We start from the raw sequence: 16,342 nt of genomic DNA, 5'->3' as shown, positions 1-16,342 counted from the left end.
CTTAATTTTGGTTGAGATAATTTTTTTTTTTTGCACAGAGTAGTTTGATACATTTTGTAAATTTGTTTTGTAATATTTTGCCATTTTACTCATAATTTTTCCAATTCAACATTGCCACCCTAACGACAATGATAAGCCCGATTGAGCTGAAATTTTGCACAGGGTTTTTTTTCGAGCAGGTGAACATTTTGTATAGGGTTTTTTTGAAATTTTCTGGTCACTTTTTTCCATATGATGATTGGCGCCCTAGTGTTCATATAACTGAATCGAGTCCAATGATCAGCGAGTATGCGTTAATAAATGGACTTTTTTCGGATGGTGATAAAAATCACAGGAGGGTTGTGTGCAAAGTCACGACCGTAAGGTTGAAGTAGAATACTTTTACAAGAAAGATAACCCGGCTGCTTACGTGTCAGTCATTTTTCTAGTAAATAAACGTTGACTAATCAGATCAATCGAATTTTGCCCTTCAACAAGGATTGACCATTTTCAATAATACAGTTAGTTGCTTGTTGTTTGGAGCTTGACAATTTTTAAATTTTGGTTATGCGAAAAATTAATTTTTATGCAGATAATGAAAATTTTTCGGATGTCGTGTTCATGACTGAAGAAAAATATAATTCAGTACGTTCTGCGACACGGAGATAAAGTAAAATTTATAGCTTTTACAAATTTAAAATGTAAATTAACTCGAAAGAAAATATTAACTCTCCAATCATCAGGTTTTTATTGCATCCTGAAAGAACAATTTGTTGTTCAATTGAATATCGGATAAGATACCGATCACATCTTGGCGTTATCCCTGACAGTGCGAATAAAGTATTCCTTGTGATAAAATAAACAATGAAAAGCTGATTTAACACTCAAAACTAGACGGCTCATGTGTTGTCAAAATGAGTCAACTTTTCATTGAATGCATTAGCAGTGCCCGATATCAGCTGCTATCGATGCTGATACCCGCTGCAACTGCTACGCTATCCGTAGCCATGCCACAGCTGTGGTCGCTATCCGCTATCGCTGGTATCCACTGCACTGCTACTGCTGCTGCTAATGGAGGACTGCAGTTGTCGCTGTCTAGAACTATTATGAGCGGCTTCGTTGTTGTTTAAGTTTATCTGTATTTTTATGCATTTGTTGGGTATCTTACATGTTATTACAAAGTTCAAGTGATTTACATTACTGTTTACATCTTTGGTGCGTGAGTTTTGGTTACTGTTTTGCTATCCTTTTTTTAATTACAGAGAATTTTAATCCAAAGTTGACCACTTTGGTGGCGTTTGTTTGAAAAGGAAACTACTTAAGACTACTATTTATAGCTTAAATCTAACTTAACCTACTATATACAAGCCGCTTATTAGAGCGTATTCTGAGTGCTGACATTTATGTACGAATTTAGTTTTGGTTTCTGTAATTATGGCATCTACTCTTGGAGTAGCTGCTTCTTGGTGGAGGTCTGTGATCCTGGTATCATAGGGACAATCGAGAATCATCCGCAATATTCTGTTTTGTGCCACCTGGATTTTGTTCCTGTGAGTTTGTGCACATGACTCCCACACCGGAGCTGCGTAAAAGACCGCGGGGGCAATTATTTGTTTGTAGACTGCCAGTTTGTTTGTTCTTGAGAGGCGAGATCTGCGACAAATTAGCGGGTATAGTGACCGAACCAAAGCTGAGCACTTAACCAGTGTCCTCTCCACATGCGATCGGAAAAGAAGTTTCTCGTCGAATAGCAGTCCAAGATAGGTAACTTCGGAAGACCACTCAACCCCTGTACCGTTCATAACCACAACGCATGATGGAGGGGGCTTCAGTTTGGGAGATTGTCGATGAAGGAACATTATTGTTTGGGTTTTGGAAGCGTTGATCTTGATTTTCCAGGTGTTAGCATACTCGACAAAGGCATCTAAGCATCGCTGAAGTTTGTTGGTGATCTCACGAGGCATTCTTCCCTTGACGGCAATTGCAGTGTCATCTGCGAACAGAAAGAGCACGCAGCCATCTCCCAGGGAAGGAATGTCGGAGGTGTAAATGTTGTATAGCAAAGGGCCCAGCAGACTGCCCTGTGGGACCCCTGCTGGGATGGAAAAAGTATTTGATAAACAACCATTCAGCGATACCCTGAACGACCTCTGCCGAAGGTAGCTACAGATGATTTTCGTCAAATATGATGGAAAGTTGAAGGCACAGAGCTTGTATACCAGACCGTCATGCCAGACATTGTCAAACGCCTTTTCGACGTCCAACAATGCCATGGCTGTGGACTTGGATACAGCCCTGTCCCTTCTGATGTTGTTCATCACCCGCACCAGCTGGTGCGTGGTGGAGTGACCCTTCCTAAACCCAAACTGTTCCGGGAGTAAGATGTTGTTTTCCTCAGCCACCTTCATCATGCGGTTGAGGATCAGTTTTTCAAACAGTTTGCCCAGCGATGAGAGTAGGCTGATCGGACGGTAGCTTGATGCTAACGTCGGATCTTTCCCGGGTTTGCGGATCGGTATGATCTTGGCTATCTTCCAAATGCTTGGATAGTAGTGCAATTCCAAGCATCTGTTGAAGATAGAGCTCAACAACAGGTGAACCCTGTTGCTTAGCTTTTTTAAGACCATATTGAAGACCCCGTCAAATCCAGGAGCCTTCATGTCCTTCATGTCCATGGCCTGGAGCGGTCATGAACGACTTCGGCTGAAACAGGCTCTTCTATAGGCCAAATAGCATACTTTCAATTGCAAGGTATATGATTCTGTCGACCGTGCTTGGGAAGCAATCATATGACGACCAACCAGAGGTCGAATTTTTCGTTTTGACAAGGCTTGACTATTTTGAATAGTACAATAGTGTGAATAGTAAAATTACAATTATCTTCATTTGGGAAGAATCTTAGAAGATTTTCCAATCTATTGCTGCAAGAACGAGGGAAATCCATCGAATACTAACCGATTTATAAGCATTTGAAATTGGACATATTTTTCACTTTTTTCGGTTTTAGATTTTCATTTCACATCCCTATGTAGCCGAACTTCCTGAGAGAAGTATTCTACTTCAAAACTGCGAACCGGCACTGGTTTGTGGTCATCGGGTCCGAAGCCGCTCCCGACGGCCACTTTTAGGGACATGGCGGGCGCGATAAGCCTTGCGGTTACTTCTGCTACCCACCCCAGCTCCCTACTCACAACGGACCAGCTTCAGACTCTCCGGACCTCCATCCTCGATCACATTGCTGACCAGGAAAATCCAACCACCAAGCCCAAGTTTGAGGGTTGCCATCTAGAAAATGGCTTCCTGCAACTTGCCTGTGCCGACACCGTGGGAGGGAGCACAGCTTCGTGTATACCACATGAAGGATCTGCCGAAGGCCAGACGCTATGTCGGTTACTTCGCGGACAGTGCGAACTCTCCGGACGAGAAGATCCTTCGTTCACTCCAGAATCAGAACGACCATCTCTCTACCAAAATGAGGCGAGTCTGTAACCGCAAATTGGTAATGACCTCGGTCGAGCTGATTCTGGATATTGACGAAAAATCGGCCAAACTCATTGAGAGTGGAAACCATGAACTACACTACGGTTTCGGCAATGCACTGAAAGGTAAGCGGAAGGCCGAACGTCACAGGCAGGAAAGACTCTGTCGCAATGTCAGGGAAGGTACGTGTAGGAAACTCCTCCGGGAGTGCCCCGCAACCACCTAGACGCAACCCTGCGGCTGGGAAGGTACGCGCAGGATGCTCCCCTGGAAGTGCCCTGCCACCACCCAAACAACGCAACCCCGCGGCTGCTCGGACGGATCCCCTGAAGACTCGCAAGAGTGTGAAGCACCAACCAACGAACAGTCGCACTTCTCGGAGTCAAAAACCGCCACAGAGTGTTGCCAATCGACTGCTGCAACCGAAGCCAAACAGTAAGGAAAAACAACTTCCATCAACCAGCCAAACCGCTTGTGACCTTTGCTATTTTCATAGCCTGTCCCAATGCTCTATGTAGCCCAAAATTACGTCATAAAAACAAAACATGGGTTGAAGATCACTCTTAACAGCTAGCTAGGAATAAAAATAAATTAAATCAATAAAAATATAATCAAATTAAAAAGTATATCCAAATATGACAACCATATTTTTCACTTTTTCGGTTTTAGATTTTCATTTCACATCCCTATGTAGCCGAACTTCCTGAGAGAAGTATTCTACTTCAAAAAATCCTATTTCTACACAGTCACTTAAAATTAACGGAGCTATGACATTGTATAATATTAATTGCAAATGAAAAGTCTATAACATTGTATACTAACTTTTTCTTCTATCTACAAAGATAAAAAAGTTAAATACTTGATTTCATCGCAAATTTGGGTCACACAAATTTTTAATATATTTTCAATAAGCGCTTTATCATAAGCGGTAACTTTGTAGAAGAAAATTTTCCTCTAAAATATTGCTATAGAGCTATAGACCCAAGTTTTGTCCCTAAATTTGGTTCCTGGACCATTGTGCAGTGGTTTTCAAAATCTTCGAACTAATCAGTTGTTTTCCTTTATCATTCGGCTGCGTCTCCATTTCTGTAAGACAGTCCGTTGTGCTCTTCTTTTTTCCGCTAGGCGAACCAACGATTAGTGTGGAAACCGAAGGCTCTTCATCCAGCCATCAGCTGGCGAGGTTAAAGTCCTCACCCAGTTCCATCTCCTTGTTTTTTACTAGTATTGTAGCGCCTTACGGTCTTCAGACGATTTTTTTTCCAGGAAAACCATATCATGTATCGATAACTTTATCAAATATCATGTATCGATAAACTTTAGGAGCCAATTGGACATCTCTGGAAAAAGTTGATTTTCCATACATCATTGTATGGAAAAATGAAACATCGGGAAAGAAAATATAATTCCACTGATCGATCACACGGTTGTTTTTGGACCCATAGGCAGGGCTGTCATTCGCACACTCATTGCGCTCAGTGTGTTAATTTTACGTCAAGGCACAACGAGAACGGTACCTACACATTTTGACAACCAACAGGCACAAAGGGAAAGAGCGAAAACGACATGACTATGAAAGGTATCACCAAGTGAGAAATATTTCAAGAGGAGGGAGGGAGTTTGAGCAGTTTGCGTTGCGTTGCGGGTAGAAAAAATAGCAGAGAAAAGGAACCAAGAAAGGACCTCATACATTTTTGAAATTCATTTAAACACGATTCTCAATGGCGTAGACGTGTTTCTCAGGACATATTACGCACGTCCAGACATGTTTCTGTCCCGGTAGTCATATACAACCGCTACATGCATTACTGGTACCGTTCGTTAGGGTGGTAATGACTTGTATGGAAAAAAAATTGTCCTTCGTCGCATTTAGAAGTTCGTTCAGTCGAAAAGTGAAACTTTAAAAGATCGATTTTTTCCATTTTTTGTTTTTGGATAACACCAGATCTCGATGTTTCATGCATTTTTAAAACATTTGGCATCATAATTTTCTGATATTCAAGAATTCATGAACTACCTGTGCATTTTATTTTATTGGTCACAAAATACAGTCAGGTTTTTTACGCGGATTTTTTTACGAGGTTTTTTTACGCGGATTTTTTAATTACCGCGGTTTTTTTACGCGGGTTTTCGAATTAACGCGGTTTTTTTTTACGCAGATTTTCGAATTAACGCGGTTTTTTTTTCGCGGTACGAATCCCCTGCGTAAAAAAAACCTGACTGTAATGCTTTCGTGTTCCCGAAGTCAGTTTAAGCTGAAGTTTAGTATGGGAACTTTTTCCGAAGACGGAACTATTGAGCCCTACTTCTAAACGAAATTAAAAAAGTCGATTTCTATTGCTACCCTACTGTTCATGTACGAGACATATTGCGGCTATCTCCGGGAAGAAACCATTTTTAGTTTTAAAACAAAACCCATTGAGCAGCACTGAAAATTAACTTCTGAAAAAAAATTAGTACTATAATCGTTCGTTTGTCAAATCCGATAATCATTGCCCCAAGCAACACACAAAGTAAGACACAAAGTGTGGTGTCGCACATTGTTGCAAATGCACAAAGAGTACTCAGTCAGTTTTTTTCGGTGCGAAGGAAAAACAAAAGAGCGAAAGGGGAGAAGAGAACACAAACGAAAAATCGGGAGTGGCACGCACGGCTTGATGGCAAATGTGTTGTGTTCAAACTAGTGTGGTTCTGTCTGCACTGAGGTTAATTCCAGCCCTGCCCATAGGAAACATAAAAAGTTTATTGAAGCTGTCATTTATTATTAGTTCCACTCAAAAAAACAAATAGTATATGAGAGAAAGAATGAATAACACCAAATACATAAAAAAGGAAAACCTGAGAAGAGGTAGAACAATAAGACACAGAGCAGCAGAAATAACAAAAAAAAAAAAATTAAAACGAGGAATAAAATAAATAGAAAAGACAAACAAAAAACAGCACATTTAAAGCCATTAAGATTGTTTTCAATAAATTGAAACAATTATCTAATAAAATATAACTGCCTTGCGGAATTCCACAGACAACGAATGAGTTGAATTATCCTACATTTGATTCATTATATCCATTATCTAACACGCACTCCTGCTTGTCTCATCTCCAGGGATCATTCCGTCGGCCATTCTTTCGAGCGATTATAAACTTCACAGACACAAGCTGTTATTTGCATTCATCACCTTCGTTTAAATTCCCAAGCTAAACGTTGCGGCTGGCGGCGGTGTACTAAAATGAATTGAAACCATTATACTGATGATTGGTGATTACGGCAGGCAGTCATCGCGGTAATAGAGATATCATCTAGCCACCAAAAGTTGAGCGATATTTCAACTATGTGAAAGAGGATTGTCTAACTGTATTAATTTTTTCTCATCTCACAACCATCGGTTGAAATCATGATGCGAAGTTAGAAACAAATGACGCATCACACTTCCGGTGGTTCGCGCAAACTGACACAAGTGATAACCATTCGGTGATTCTATATCTAGTCCAGAATGAAGCCATATGAACAAAATATCGTATTTATTTTTGGTGGGATTAACAAGCTTGTACATACAGCTCCGAATGAATTAGTGAAAGCATTGCACAGTCATTCATTCAACAAGCGAAGTCAACCTATCAGAGATCAACGGTTAACGGTCTGTGAAAATGTAAAACAACCCGGCGGGAATCTTGCTGACCGCCAAAAATTCTCATAGTAAGAAATGGCCAATTAGTGAGTGGTCAGATAAAAAATTTCATTAGATACAATTGTTGTTGTTTCACGTCAGTAGAGAAGGGAAATAAATTAGCCTAACAGCGATCTTCTGAGCAATATATTTTCATTGAATTAAATTCAGAATAATTTATCAGCGGTATGACGAATGAAGTTAGAAACTAAAATCTACTATCATCAGTCAACCAGTAATATCAATATTATTGTGCAATACAAAAACAACCACAAAATGCAGGACATCAAACTTGTTGTCGAATGCATTTGTAATGGCATGATCACCATTTTTCACGTCCAAAAAACGCCAACACGCCAGTAAATCTGTTTGTACACATGCCACACATTTTTCAGGGCGACGTCTTAATTGATGCCGTCTAAATTTAGCGCTGCCGAGCTGCCGCCACACAGGAATTTAAACAACGCTCTTCGATATAACACCATTAGAGGAGATAGATAGTGGTGGAGAAAAAAAAAATCGAACCTGATCATCGTCATCAAACACATGTACGACGAACACTTTGGGCGCGCTTTTTCTCTCTCTCTCTCTCCGCCCGCAGGTCCAAAATAAATACTACCATTATGAATAATTATCCGCACCGTAAACCTTCAGATTTAGAGCGCATCGCTGCTTCCGTCGCCGTAGAAGAGTCGGAAAACTTTGATACAGCACGACACGTGGTCTGTCCTAACGTACCTAATGATCCGATCTGAAGTTTTGACAAAAAAAGCATAGAACTTCTGAGACGCGGGAGCGCATGGGGGGAGCCGAAAACCCTCCCATCAAGAATCGAACATTAAATTTCACAAAAACAAGCCTTACACGTATATTAGATCCAGCCGGTGAAGATGATGGTCGGGTGTGGAAGATAAAAGAAACCGCTCGAGGTGGGTGTGTGGAAAAAGAAAAAAAAAAAAGGAACCACAGCCGCGGGTGTAATGCATGGGAAAACAAATTCTAATGACAGCATTACAAGTTTTCCATTTCCGGCTGCCGTGAAATGCGTCTAGGCCATGATGGAATGCAGCGCTGGAATCAATCTTCTGCATCGGGCTGTCGTTTCCGAGCGTTTTTTCTTCTCGCCTTCGAAGTGGCGATTCGACGAGTTGACAGTGTGGAGGCGTTGATAGGGTTACTTAGGGAGCTGAGTGTGGCATGTTTTTTTTCTGTTGGCGCGATGTTCTTATTCACAGTCACTTCACACCCCCTTTTCTTTTGACATGGTAAGAAGTGATTTTTTGTTTGCAGATTGTATTCAGATGTCGGTTATTGATTCGAGTTAAAATGTGACAGCAGAGGAAATTTTTAATTATTATTAATTCAAAGTCGAACCGAATCGACTTGCTTGAAGAGCTTTCCAGTACTTAAATTGATGATTGAGACAAGTACACAGTGGTAAACAACATTGAACAATTATTTCGTACTTCCCAATCCTCTGCCGCAGCATGCGGTGGAAAGTTCCTCGGAATCACATTCGATTATAATCTCCGGAGTCTCCTTTTTACATGCTGGCGATCGCCATCAGCAGGCGGGGCGTCTAATTAATTAACAACCATATGCTCGCAGCACCCCAAACTCCTTAAATGGCTCCGGCTTTGGCAAGGGGAAGCCACCAGTGGGAGTGGATGCTGGGCTCTATTTGTGAACCAGATCAAGCAACCGACACTGCCGGCATTCGACTCCCCTTCCTTTTCTTCTTCTTCGAAAGCGAGAGTAGAAATTATTCATACTATCTTGGATCTAGCCGAGCAGAAAGTTAAATATTTGAACAAAAATTAATTTCAATTTAGTACCCCTTTCCCACAGAATCAGATGAAATGGAAACTCGCACAATCCATTTGGAGCCCTGGAGTGGAAGTGGGTTATGTTAGCAAATGGTGATTCCTTGCTGAAACAGAATTTTGAAAGCCTATGAATTAATCATACAACTGCTATGCCATGACCGTTGACAACGATTGAAATTGAGTTATAATTTGTGGTTTTTCAAGCGACTGAGAGCAACGGAAAACCGCAAGACTGTCTGTCTGCCAGCACGGTCATCATTAAAAAGAAATTATTTAAAATTATGCATTTATTATATTCACACTCGCTTCGCCCTGTTCAAGGCGGTCTTCGGCAAAATTCAGACGGACCAAGAATCCCTTCCGGTAGCAACCCGTTCACAGAGTTGTCTTGTAAATAACCTGTCTGGAGACCTACCAACAGCCGGGTCTAACCGATGATGAAGTCCAGTGGTGTGAAGTAATTTCATTTTAATGCCGGGTTATTAATTAATTTGAAAGAGTTAATATGTTATTAACATTACGCTCAGGCCTCTAATGATCCCAGCAGGGGTGGTCGGAAGCTATGAGTGTGGCGTATGTGTGCAGCACAGCTTCGAGCTCGGAAACCGGCAAAACGTTGTACGGCCGCTTAGTTTGCCGGCGGTTGGTGGTAGGCTTTATAGCATCTTCCGTCCGACTGGCATCCGATGTGGGTTCCTCATCTAGCTAATGAAACGAATGGGTCCGACCGCTTGGAGGCCTACATACCGGAGCACAACGATTAGCCCTGTGAATATGACAGTGATGATCATTAATCATGCTGCGAGGTGGATTACGTGTGTCCGAAGTGTTTTGGTTGAAGAAGCTTGATAAATTTCGTTTAACTTTATTCGTATCCAGTTTCATTACCACACTTGGTAACGCGGTTTTTTGTGAGGAAATGTCAATTGTTTGTACTTGTTGACATATACATTGTAATTGTATCGATGTTCTCTGCAAAAAAAAACATGAATCATGCAAATTTGTTATTTTATTCGACTATAATGATAGCTCAAACAGCTCCCTAATTGACCACTGGGTGTACCAAAGCCTTCACTCCGTCTCCAAGCTGATAGTTGATAATTTAATGGGAGGAAACCCATTTAGGTCAGACGTCGTTAAACAGCACCGAAAATCGATACTGAAACAAAAAAAACTGTCACGTTCATTCATTTGTCTTCCATATCCTTCGAAAGGGAAAAAAAAACTTACCGCAAAAGCCGGAAGCTGGAATAAAATCAAACGACCCAGTCATCGAACCGTTTCCGGTTGTCATTAGGGGCGTGTTGTTGTTTGTTTCCCTGCCCTGGCAACTACTCCCAAAAGTGACCCATTTTCGCATTTCCATAGCATTCAGGCGGGAATAATGACAACATTGAAAGCAGCAGAAGCAAAAAAAAAACCTTACACAAAGGCTGCCACTTTTCGCCATGGTCCTGCGAAAGTGGATTCTGATTATGGTGAAGAAAAAAAATCGGTTGAGCACGATGAAAAACCGTAGACAAAGAATGAAAACAAAAACCAATCGCAAGAAAAGCCTTGGAAAAGCTCCAGCAAAAATTGGACGAAATAAACTGTAAGCATCGTAAAGTAGGATAAAAACACGCCGGAAAACAATGCGATCCGAGTTCCGGCAGAGCGAAAGCGAAATCTGTCCAACAGCTGTGAAATATCAAATTGTAAATAGCGAACTGCTAGTGAAGAAGGGCGGTGGGAAGTAATCAATCTCGGTTCGTATCAAAACAGGATATTCATTTAGGGAAATATGGTGGAAATTTTTCATCAAGGTAGTATTTCAATATTGCAGTGTCAAAATTTGGGAAAATCATCTTCATCATCTTCTTCTTCTCCTTCTTTTTCTTCTTTTTCCACTCCTTTTTATTCTTTTTCTTCTTTAGTTACTTTTCCTTAATATCTTTTTCTTTTTATTCTCCTTCTTCTTCTTCTCTTTTTTCTTCGTCATTTTTTTCTTTTACTTTGTTTCCTTTTTCTTATTCGTCTTTTTTTTCTTTTTCGTCTTCTGTTTACGCCTTCTACTTTTTCTTTTTCTTCTTATTCCTATTCTTCTTCTTTTTCTTCTTCTTCGTCTGTTTCTTCACTTTCTTCTTCGTATTTTTCTTCTTTGTCTTCTTTTTCGTCTTCTTCTTCATCATCTTCTTCGTTTTCTTCTCGTTCATCTCCTTCTTCGTCTTTTTTTCCTTTCTCCCTTTTTTCCTTGTGTGCCTAATCACTGCGACCATAGACATTTGATCTATTGTGATATTGCCCAGGGCTTCATCTCAATTAATGAAGTGATACGCTTATCATTTATATATGTGCACACATTTTAAGTTGTCTTGTCTTGTCTTGTGTCTCTTTCCATCCTACGAATCGCCAAATACAATTCCCTGCAGTTAAAATTCACCTAACGCTCCTCTCTGGCCAGGTTTATTATAAGAAAGACTTATCATGTCAAGAGCAAGGAGTCCTATCGAAACCTCGTTCCTCCAGCCAAGATCGCACCATAGTTATAATTCCCCGAAGAGAAGTATTATATGTTACTAAGATCAGTTTTGTTATGAAAGGGACTTATTTTTGTTAGAATGAAGCTTGATGGAAAGGTATGTAGTGGAGAGCTTGAGAATTAACCCATGTTAAAGTCTTTTGATAACCAAATGGTCTGATTCCATTAAGATTCGAACCCACGGCCACCCGCTCATCAAAGCGGACTCTGTACCTTTGCGACTACGAAGCTCCCCTCCACTTATTCTTCTCTTTTTAAATCCAATTTCATGATATTTTTCATTTTCAATGCATTTGCTGTAAGGATTCTACAAGTAACTAGTAGAGATGGTCGGGTACGGGTATTTTTACCCGATACCCGTACCCGACGGGTTCGGGTCGGGTTTCGGGTAACGCCAAAAAATATTTTTCGAGTTCGGGTCGGGTACGGGTAATTTAAAAACCAAGGCTTCGGGTTCGGGTCGGGTACGGGTTATTCGATTTTCGTGCATTATGAGAATTTAATTATTAACTTTAATAACCTAGGTGTTTTAGCATAGTCTTGGTCTGGGAGAGAAAAACGGATACGAAGCAGCACGAAGTCGCATCGGTAACGGTATCATTGATTTCTATAGAAGAATGATTGCATTTTTATCTTGACCGTGGACTTATTCGAAAAATACTTATTCTGATACTATAACTCCATCATAAGTAAAGCAAATAGTATGCTTGGCTTTGCTAAGCGGTTCAGCCACAATTTTCAAGATCCGTACACTATCAAACTATTGTATATTACATATGTTAGACCTATTGTAGAATATTGTAATCTCATATGGATCAGTCTTAAAAACGCGCTTCGCAACTTGAATTGGACTGCATTCCCTCTGCCATCGTATGAAGCACGTTGCATGCTCATTAATCTGCAAACACTTAAACAACGCCGCGAATTTGCAATGCTATTCTTCGTCAATGACATTATTTCAATTCGTATAGACTCATCTGCATTACTATCACAACTCAACTTAAATACACCTTCACGGCATCTTAGAACGAGAAAATTTTTTTCAGAAAAAAATGCAGAACTAATTATGCAAAAAATGGTCCCATAAATCGAATGATGTGTCAGTATAATCTACATTGTAAAACCATTGGCATAACAATGTCAAAAAAAAAACAAATTAAAAACTGTCTGAAATACACTAGAAATATTTAGCTCGTAACAAGAACATTGTAAACACTATAAATAATAACTGTAATGAAATATTTATGTAGTCTACATTTGCCTGACGAAATGAATAAACAATTAAAAATAAAAAAATAACATCCACACAAGCAATGAAATTACCAATATTTTACATAATGTTTCTGTCCTTAGGTAAGCTACGAGTTTTGAAAGTTTGTCGATTTTTTTAAAAGCATTTATGTTGTTTAAACGTGTAAGCAATGTTTGCATATAAAATTTTTTCCGCAGACTTCCTCCGTAATTATTACTCGGGTATCAAAAAGAAGTCGTTTGGGAAAAGTTTCGAACTATACTGCCGTTCCAATCATAGTAGTCCCATGTTCTACACAAATCTTATGCACGCTAGGACAACTATGCTTGGGAGGGCAGTATACACTTCATCACGGTTGACTCTTGATTTTTGTTTCACAAAATAGTGAGGTATAAAATTGTAAAATTATTGCCACACTGCGCAAGTCTACGTAAATATAAATAAACTCAAAAATCTGAAGAAACTGACTCGACAAATTTGTGTTTTGCATACAAATTTGCGTATTTAGTATTCGTGATGTTCGAGTCATACTCGGATTACAGCAGGAAAATTTTTACACGCTATCAAAAAACGACGAGTGTGCGTTTCATCTGTTTCGATAATATTTTAGTGTACCGTAAACTGGGGTGACTTTGATCACTTTTTTGATTGTATCTCAAATATTTTCAAAATATACTGAAAACAATATTATTCGATATTTTTAAAATAAGTACTGGCATGCACTGAAAAAGATTCAGTCACTACTTCAAAAGTTTAACAGCATTTTTGCTGTTTTTAAATATGCTCTAAAAATTTTACACCAATCATCATTCCTGGGTGACTTTGATCACTTCATTATTTTGATGAATTTGGTGTAACACTTTGCTACTTCCACTAAATTGAACAGCCTTAAACGGCTTAAACGAGTTTATAAATATGGAAAGCAATTTGGGGGCCATTCACATTCTACGTGAAAGTTTATAATGGCGAATGTTCAAGATTCATACAAAATTTTTAGAATATATATGAATTGTTATCCACTGAGAGAGCAGGTGGTCTAGAATCATCAAAAACTAGTCCACGAGGAATATGACTTATGAAATTGGCCAAATTTGCATGTTACTTCACGTCTTGGGTTTTTGTTAAGAAGAAATATGTAATACGCTGTGGAGAATATTGGGACTCAACATTGCCTTTGAGGAAAAACTTGCAAAAATAACAATAAAATGTATTGTTATAATATTTGTTTATCTTGAGAACTAATCTGGGAACAAAATTAAAAACTTTACGTATAGCAACTTGTTGTTTTGAATCTGCTTGAACCGATTGTTTGTGTGCAACAAAAATCGCCAAAAATACACTTTATTTTCAATTAATATTCTAGCATGAAAAACACTCTTTAAAAAGCAGGAAATGCATGAGTAGTAGCAATGCGAACATATATCCACGCATTCAGTGAAGATTACGACAATTCCCAAGCACTACGAGCGCTTTTTTACCACATTTTCAAAAAAGGAGGTACAGTGATCAAAGTCACCCTAGTTTACGGTAGTATTCGTTTCTCCCTCCCAGGTCATGGTTTGCACTGTGACCAGGGATGCCGCATGTACAGAAATACCTGTGTTATTCGCGTTGACGGTGTTGCTGATATTTGTTTGGTTTTTGCATGCGAAAAAGAAGGAAGGAAATATTTTTGCTTTTGTCATCACGCACATTTTGACAATTGCATATGAGAGTTCACGTAGGTGCGAACAGCCTTCGAAATCTCTTTCAACGCGAATAACCCGAATACCGAATTCTAGATTCCTGATTGCTACGATGTGCACATTAAACTCGTCGCTTAATTCAAACTCTACCAGACATGCATTTTTCACCATTCTCCGTGTTGTGCTAGTAGGGTGAATTAACAAAATAAAAATTTTAAGCAGTTTATGAATCATACAAAATAAATAATTAAAATCCCTGATCAATTTTAATATGAGGTAACTAGCGGAGCTCCGTACACAGTTATGAATAGATATTTTGCTGCGTGATAAAAATGATCAAATTTTTCAACATCAGACGAGCGGACGTTCTCAGTGACAGATGCTACGCTGGATTCTGGCTGGTTTCTTAACATTCGTTCACATGAACACTCGGGTCTAGCCCAACTCCGGCCGTCATCTCGAGAAGCCACATATGACAATCAGTGCATAAAACGTGCGAGGTAATCAGGAAGTTATTTAAAAAAAAAATCACAGGAGGGTTGTGTGCAAAGCCACGACCGCAAGGTTGAAGTAGATTACTTTTACACAGCTCTACTTACGGCTGTACATTAACCTACGGCCGGGGCGAATCGGTACACGCCGCTTTTCGCGTTTAGCCCGGCAGAGGCCTAATGCGCACGGCCAACACAATAGAAAGGTGTTTTCACATTGAAAAATTAGACACGGCTTTACTGGAGTAAGTGTTGGCAAATGCATCTACCGCTAATACCGCCGCTATCGTACGAAAGCGCTTCGTTTCATGTGGGGAATAATATCAACAACGAAAAATGACGCTCGTCTGAGCACACCCGAACTGTTTCCCGTGCCGCTGCCGTACCGCTTCCATTTGCTTCCTTATAACATCCGCCTCATGGAAGTACCGACTGCACCTACCGCTGAGGCTGTTACTACTGCATACTGCTACTGGTACCCAAAACTATTAACTCTTCAAATTAAGTGATTTATTTGTCCTTAAAAGAACAATTGTTCAATCCCATATCGGATAAAATGCAATCGCATCTTTGTAATATTACCGAGAGTAATATTCTTCTGAACAAAATGATCCAACTTTTCCATTAGAGGAAGTGCCGGCTGATGTACGGCAAAAATCTCTCCCGATCGCTCGCGTTTGCGTTCGTTCTCAGGCAGAGGCCTGAGACGTGGTGACCAACCACAGGGCAAGTGATTTGTTTAATTTGAAGGCAGGCACAGGCACAACCCGGACGGTCCATCCAGCTTACCTTCCGACTAATGAATGTAGCTAGTTTTCCCAGAAACACTCTTTCATGGCCGAAGGGCACTACGAAATAGGCCACACCTTTCAGTTCAGTTGTTCCATTCCCTAATGTTCTTCAGAAAAATTATTCGACAATTCGCATATGATTTTTGTATCCAGCGAATAAACACCGATGGTGTTCTCACACATGCAACGGTTTTAACCCGTATGATATTGCGGTTTGTAACATCAAGCGATTTCGTTTGCTCGCTGTTGCGTGTTGCATCATGTTGCAACTTGGCAGCTGGGAGACGACGAAATTCTGTTCATGCTGATTGATTGAATCGACTTCATATTAGCTCTGCATAGTCGAACTAACCGCTTTTGTGAAAGCGTCCTAACAGGGTAGTTTATTGTTCAAAGTCGGTAATGCTGATCGCAGCCTTTGCGCTGCCCCTGCCGTGGGGGGTTTACTAAATAAAGTAAATTTAGACAACTACAACAAAATTTGATTCCATCCCGCACAGAATGTCTGCTTGTGCTGATGCCAAAAAATTATTAACCTTCAATTATTTGTTTATTTGCCTTGAAAAAGGCATTTTGCGGTTCAAAATCGGTTGCTGATCGCAACCTTCGAGCTGCCCTAACAGTGGGGGAATTGAGATACACGGACAACATG

This window comes from Wyeomyia smithii, chromosome 2 (assembly GCF_029784165.1).
Source record: "Wyeomyia smithii strain HCP4-BCI-WySm-NY-G18 chromosome 2, ASM2978416v1, whole genome shotgun sequence".
NCBI classification, from domain to species: Eukaryota; Metazoa; Arthropoda; class Insecta; order Diptera; family Culicidae; genus Wyeomyia; species Wyeomyia smithii.
The sequence above is the reverse complement of the archived record's forward strand: the minus strand, read 5'-3'. Positions refer to the sequence as shown.